Source organism: Rhinopithecus roxellana, chromosome 11 (assembly GCF_007565055.1).
Source record: "Rhinopithecus roxellana isolate Shanxi Qingling chromosome 11, ASM756505v1, whole genome shotgun sequence".
Taxonomy (NCBI): domain Eukaryota; kingdom Metazoa; phylum Chordata; class Mammalia; order Primates; family Cercopithecidae; genus Rhinopithecus; species Rhinopithecus roxellana.
In genome coordinates this window covers 65748149-65754148 of record NC_044559.1, presented here as the reverse complement: position 1 = coordinate 65754148, position 6000 = coordinate 65748149, and positions in this window count along the sequence as shown.

Sequence of the window (6000 nt, the reverse complement as noted above, 5' to 3'; positions counted from 1 at the left end):
TAGCAGTCTGCGGCAATCTAACCGCAAGGCAGCAGCGAGGCTGGGGGAGGGGCGCCCGCCATTGCTGAGGCTTAAGTAGGTGAACAAAGCCTCTGGGAAGCTCGAACTGGGTGGAGCTCACAGCAGCTCAAGGAAACCTGCCTGTCTCTATAGACTCCACCTCTGGGGGCAGGGCTCAGCTAAAAAACAACAGGGGAAACAGCAGAGGCCTGAGCAGATGCGAACGACTCTGTCTGACAGCTTTGAAGAGAGCAGTGGATCTCCCAACACGGAGGTTGAGATCTGAGAATGGACAGACTGCCTGCTCAAGTGGGTCACTGACCACTGAGTAGCCTAACTGGGAGACATCCCCCACTAGGGGCAGTCTGACACCCCACACCTCACAGGGTGGAGTATACCCCTGAGAGGAAGCTTCCAAAGGAAGAATCAGACAGGTACACTCGCTGTTCAGCAATATTCTATCTTCTGCAACCTCTGCTGCTGATACCCAGGCAAACAGGGTCTGGAGTGGACCTCAAGCAATCTCCAACAGACCTATAGCTGAGGGTCCTGACTGTCAGAAGGAAAACTATCAAACAGGAAGGACACCTATACCAAATCCCCATCAGTACGTCACCATCATCAAAGACCAGAGACAGATAAAACCACAAAGATGGGGAAAAAGCAGGGCAGAAAAGCTGGAAATTCAAAAAATAAGAGCGCATCTCCCCCTGCAAAGGAGCGCAGCCCATCACCAGCAACGGATCGAAGCTGGTCAGAGAATGACTTTGATGAGATGAGAGAAGAAGGCTTCAGTCCATCAAACTTCTCAGAGCTAAAGGAGGAATTACGTACCCAGTGCAAAGAAACTAAAAATCTTGAAAAAAGAGTGGAAGAATTGACAGCTAGACTAATTAATGCAGAGAAGGTCATAAACGAAATGACAGAGATGAAAACCATGACACGAGAAATACGTGACAAATGCACAAGCTTCAGTAACCGACTCGATCAACTGGAAGAAAGAGTATCAGCGATTGAGGATCAAATGAATGAAATGAAGCGAGAAGAGAAACCAAAAGAAAAAAGAAGAAAAAGAAATGAACAAAGCCTGCAAGAAGTATGGGATTATGTAAAAAGACCAAATCTACGTCTGATTGGGGTGCCTGAAAGTGAGGAGGAAAATGGAACCAAGTTGGAAAACACTCTTCAGGATATCATCCAGGAGAACTTCCCCAACCTAGTAGGGCAGGCCAACATTCAAATTCAGGAAATACAGAGAACGCCACAAAGATACTCCTCCAGAAGAGCAACTCCAAGACACATAATTGCCAGATTCACCAAAGTTGAAATGAAGGAAAAAATCTTAAGGGCAGCCAGAGAGAAAGGTCGGATTACTCACAAAGGGAAGCCCATCAGACTAACAGCAGATCTCTCAGCAGAAACTCTACAAGCCAGAAGAGAGTGGGGCCAATATTCAACGTTCTTAAAGAAAAGAATTTTAAACCCAGAATTTCATATCCAGCCAAACTAAGTTTCATAAGTGAAGGAGAAATAAAATCCTTTACAGATAAGCAAATGCTTAGAGATTTTGTCACCACAAGGCCTGCCTTACAAGAGACCCTGAAGGAAGCCCGAAACATGGAAAGGAACAACCGGTACCAGCCATTGCAAAAACATGCCAAAATGTAAAGACCATCGAGGCTAGGAAGAAAGTGCATCAACTAACGAGCAAAATAACCAGTTAATATCATAATGGCAGGATCAATTTCACACATAACAATATTAACCTTAAATGTAAATGGACTAAATGCTCCAATTAAAAGACACAGACTGGCAAACTGGATAAAGAGTCAAGACCCATCAGTCTGCTGTATTCAGGAGACCCATCTCACATGCAGAGACATACATAGGCTCAAAATAAAGGGATGGAGGAAGATCTACCAAGCAAATGGAGAACAAAAAAAAGCAGGGGTTGCAATCCTAGTCTCTGATAAAACAGACTTTAAACCATCAAAGATCAAAAGAAGGCCATTACATAATGGTAAAGGGATCAATTCAACAGGAAGAGCTAAGTCTCCTAAATATATATGCACCCAATACAGGAGCACCCAGATTCATAAAGCAAGTCCTTAGAGACTTACAAAGAGACTTAGACTCCCATACAATAATAATGGGAGACTTCAACACTCCACTGTCAACATTAGACAGATCAACGAGACAGAAAGTTAACAAGGATATCCAGGAATTGAACTCATCTCTGCACCAAGCGGACCTAATAGACATCTATAGAACTCTCCACCCTAAATCAACAGAATATACATTCTTCTCAGCACCACATCGCACTTATTCCAAAATTGACCACATAATTGGAAGTAAAGCACTCCTCAGCAAATGTACAAGAACAGAAATTATAACAAACTGTCTCTCAGACCACAGTGCAATCAAACTAGAACTCAGGACTAAGAAACTCAATCAAAACCGCTCAACTACATGGAAACTGAACAACCTGCTCCTGAATGACTACTGGGTACATAATGAAATGAAAGCAGAAATAAAGATGTTCTTTGAAACCAATGAGAACAAAGATACAACATACCAGAATCTCTGGGACACATTTAAAGCAGTGTGTAGAGGGAAATTTATAGCACTAAATGCCCACAAGAGAAAGCAGGAAAGATCTAAAATTGACACTAACATCACAATTAAAAGAACTAGAGAGGCAAGAGCAAACACATTCAAAAGCTAGCAGAAGGCAAGAAATAACTAAGATCAGAGCAGAACTGAAGGAGATAGAGACACAAAAAACCCTCCAAAAAATCAATGAATCCAGGAGTTGGTTTTTTGAAAAGATCAACAAAATTGACAGACCGCTAGCAAGACTAATAAAGAAGAAAAGAGAGAGGAATCAAATAGACGCAATAAAAAATGATAAAGGGGATATCATCACCGACCCCACAGAAATACAAACAACCATCAGAGAATACTATAAACGCCTCTACGCAAATCAACTAGAAAATCTAGAAGAAATGGATAATTTCCTGGACACTTACACTCTCCCAAGATTAAACCAGGAAGAAGGTGAATCCCTGAATAGACCAATAGCAGGCTCTGAAATTGAGGCAACAATTAATAGCCTACCCACCAAAAAAAGTCCAGGACCAGATGGATTCACAGCTGAATTCTACCAGAGGTACAAGGAGGAGCTGGTACCATTCCTTCTGAAACTATTCCAATCAATAGAAAAAGAGGGAATCCTCCCTAACTCATTTTATGAGGCCAACATCATCCTGATACCAAAGCCTGGCAGAGACACAACAAAAAAAGAGAATTTTAGACCAATATCCCTGATGAACATCGATGCAAAAATTCTCAATAAAATACTGGCAAACCTGATTTAGCAGCACATCAAAAAGCTTATCCACCATGATCAAGTGGGCTTCATCCCTGGGATGCAAGGCTGGTTCAACATTCGCAAATCAATAAACGTAATCCAGCATATAAACAGAACCAAAGACAAGAACCACATGATTATCTCAATAGATGCAGAAAAGGCTTTTGACAAAATTCAACAGCCCTTCATGCTAAAAACGCTCAATAAATTCGGTATTGATGGAACGTACCTCAAAATAATAAGAGCTATTTATGACAAACCCACAGTTAATATCATACTGAATGGTCAAAAACTGGAAAAATTCCCTTTGAAAACTGGTACAAGACAGGGATGCCCTCTCTCACCACTCCTATTCAACATAGTGTTGGAAGTTCTGGCTAGGGGCAATCAGGCGAGAGAAAGAAATCAAGTGTATTCAGTTAGGAAAAGAAGAAGTCATGTCCCTGTTTGCAGATGACATGATTGTATATTTAGAAAACCCCATCGTCTCAGCCCAAAATCTCCTTAAGCTGATAAGCAACTTCAGCAAAGTCTCAGGATACACAATTAATGTGCAAAAATCACAAGCATTCTTATACACCAGTAACAGACAAGCAGAGAGCCAATTCAGGAATGAACTTCCATTCACAATTGCTTCAAAAAGAATAAAATACCTAGGAATCCAACTTACAAGGGATGTAAAGGACCTCTTCAAGGAGAACTACAAACCACTGCTCAGTGAAATCAAAGAGGACACAAACAAATGAAAGAACATACCATGCTCATGGATAGGAAGAATCAATATCGTGAAAATGGCCATACTGCCCAAGGTTATTTATAGATTCAATGCCATCCCCATCAAGCTACCAATGATTTTCTTCACAGAATTGGAAAAAACTGCTTTAAAGTTCATATGGAACCAAAAAAGAGCCCACATTGCCAAGACAATCCTAAGTCAAAAGGACAAAGCTGGAGGCGTCACGCTACCTGACTTCAAACTATACTACAAGGCTACAGTCACCAAAACAGCATGGTACTGGTACCAAAACAGAGCTATAGACCAATGGAACAGAACAGAGTCCTCAGAAATAATACCACACATCTACAGCCATCTGATCTTTGACAAATCTGAGAGAAACAAGAAATGGGGAAAGGATTCCCTATTTAATAAATGGTGTTGGGAAAATTGGCTAGCCATAAATAGAAAGCTGAAACTGGATCCTTTCCTTACCCCTTATACGAAGATTAATTCAAGATGGATTAGAGACTTAAATGTTAGACCTAATACCATAAAAACCCTAGAAGAAAATCTAGGTGGTACCATTCAGGACATAGGCATGGGCAAGGACTTCATGTCTAAAACACCAAAAACAACGGCAGCAAAAGCCAAAATTGACAAATGGGATCTAATTAAACTAAAGAGCTTCTGCACTGCAAAAGAAACTACCATCAGAGTGAACAGGCAACCTACAGAATGGGAGAAAATTTTTGCAATCTACTCATCTGACAAAGGGCTAATATCCAGAATCTACAACGAACTCAAGCAAATATACAAGAAACAAACAAACTACCCCATCAAAAAGTGGGCAAAGGATATGAACAGACATTTCTCAAAAGAAGACATTCATATAGCCAACAGACACATGAAAAAATGCTCATCATCACTCGCCATCAGAGAAATGCAAATCAAAACCACAATGAGATACCATCTCACACCAGTTAGAATGGCAATCATTAAAAAATCAGGAAACAACAGTTGTTGGAGAGGATGTGGAGAAATAGGAACACTTTTACACTGTTGGTGGGATTGTAAACTAGTTCAACCATTATGGAAAACAGTATGGCAATTCCTCAAGGATCTAGAACTAGATGTACCATATGACCCAGCCATCCCACTACTGGGTATATACCCAAAGGATTATAAATTATTCTACTACAAAGACACATGCACACGTATGTTTATTGCGGCACTATTCACAATAGCAAAGACTTGGAATCAACCCAAATGTCCATCTGTGACAGACTGGATTAAGAAAATGTGGCACATATACACCATGGAATACTATGCAGCCATAAAAAAGGATGAGTTTGCGTCCTTTGTAGGGACATGGATGCAGCTGGAAACCATTATTCTTAGCAAACTATCACAAGAACAAAAAACCAAACACCGCATGTTCTCACTCATAGGTGGGAACTGAACAATGAGATCACTTGGACTCGGGAAGGGGAACATCACACACTGGGGCCTATCATGGGGAGGGGGGAGGTGGGAGGGATTGCATTGGGAGTTATACATGATATAAATGATGAATTGATGGGTGCTGATGAGTTGATGGGTGCAGCACACCAACATGGCACAAATATACATATGTAACAACAACAAAAAAAAATGGAGTAATATCAAGCACCTTTTCTGACCACAGTGGAATGAAACTAGAAATCAGTAACAGGAAGAATTTTGGAAACTGTAAAAACATGTGGAAATTAAACAATATGTTCCTGAATGACCAATGGTCAGTGAAGAAATTAAGAAAGAAATATAAATATTTCTTGAAGTAAATGAAAATGGAAACACAATATATCAAAAGCTATGGGATACAGTAAAGCAGTATGAAGATGAAAATTTATTGAAATAAGCACCTACATAAAAA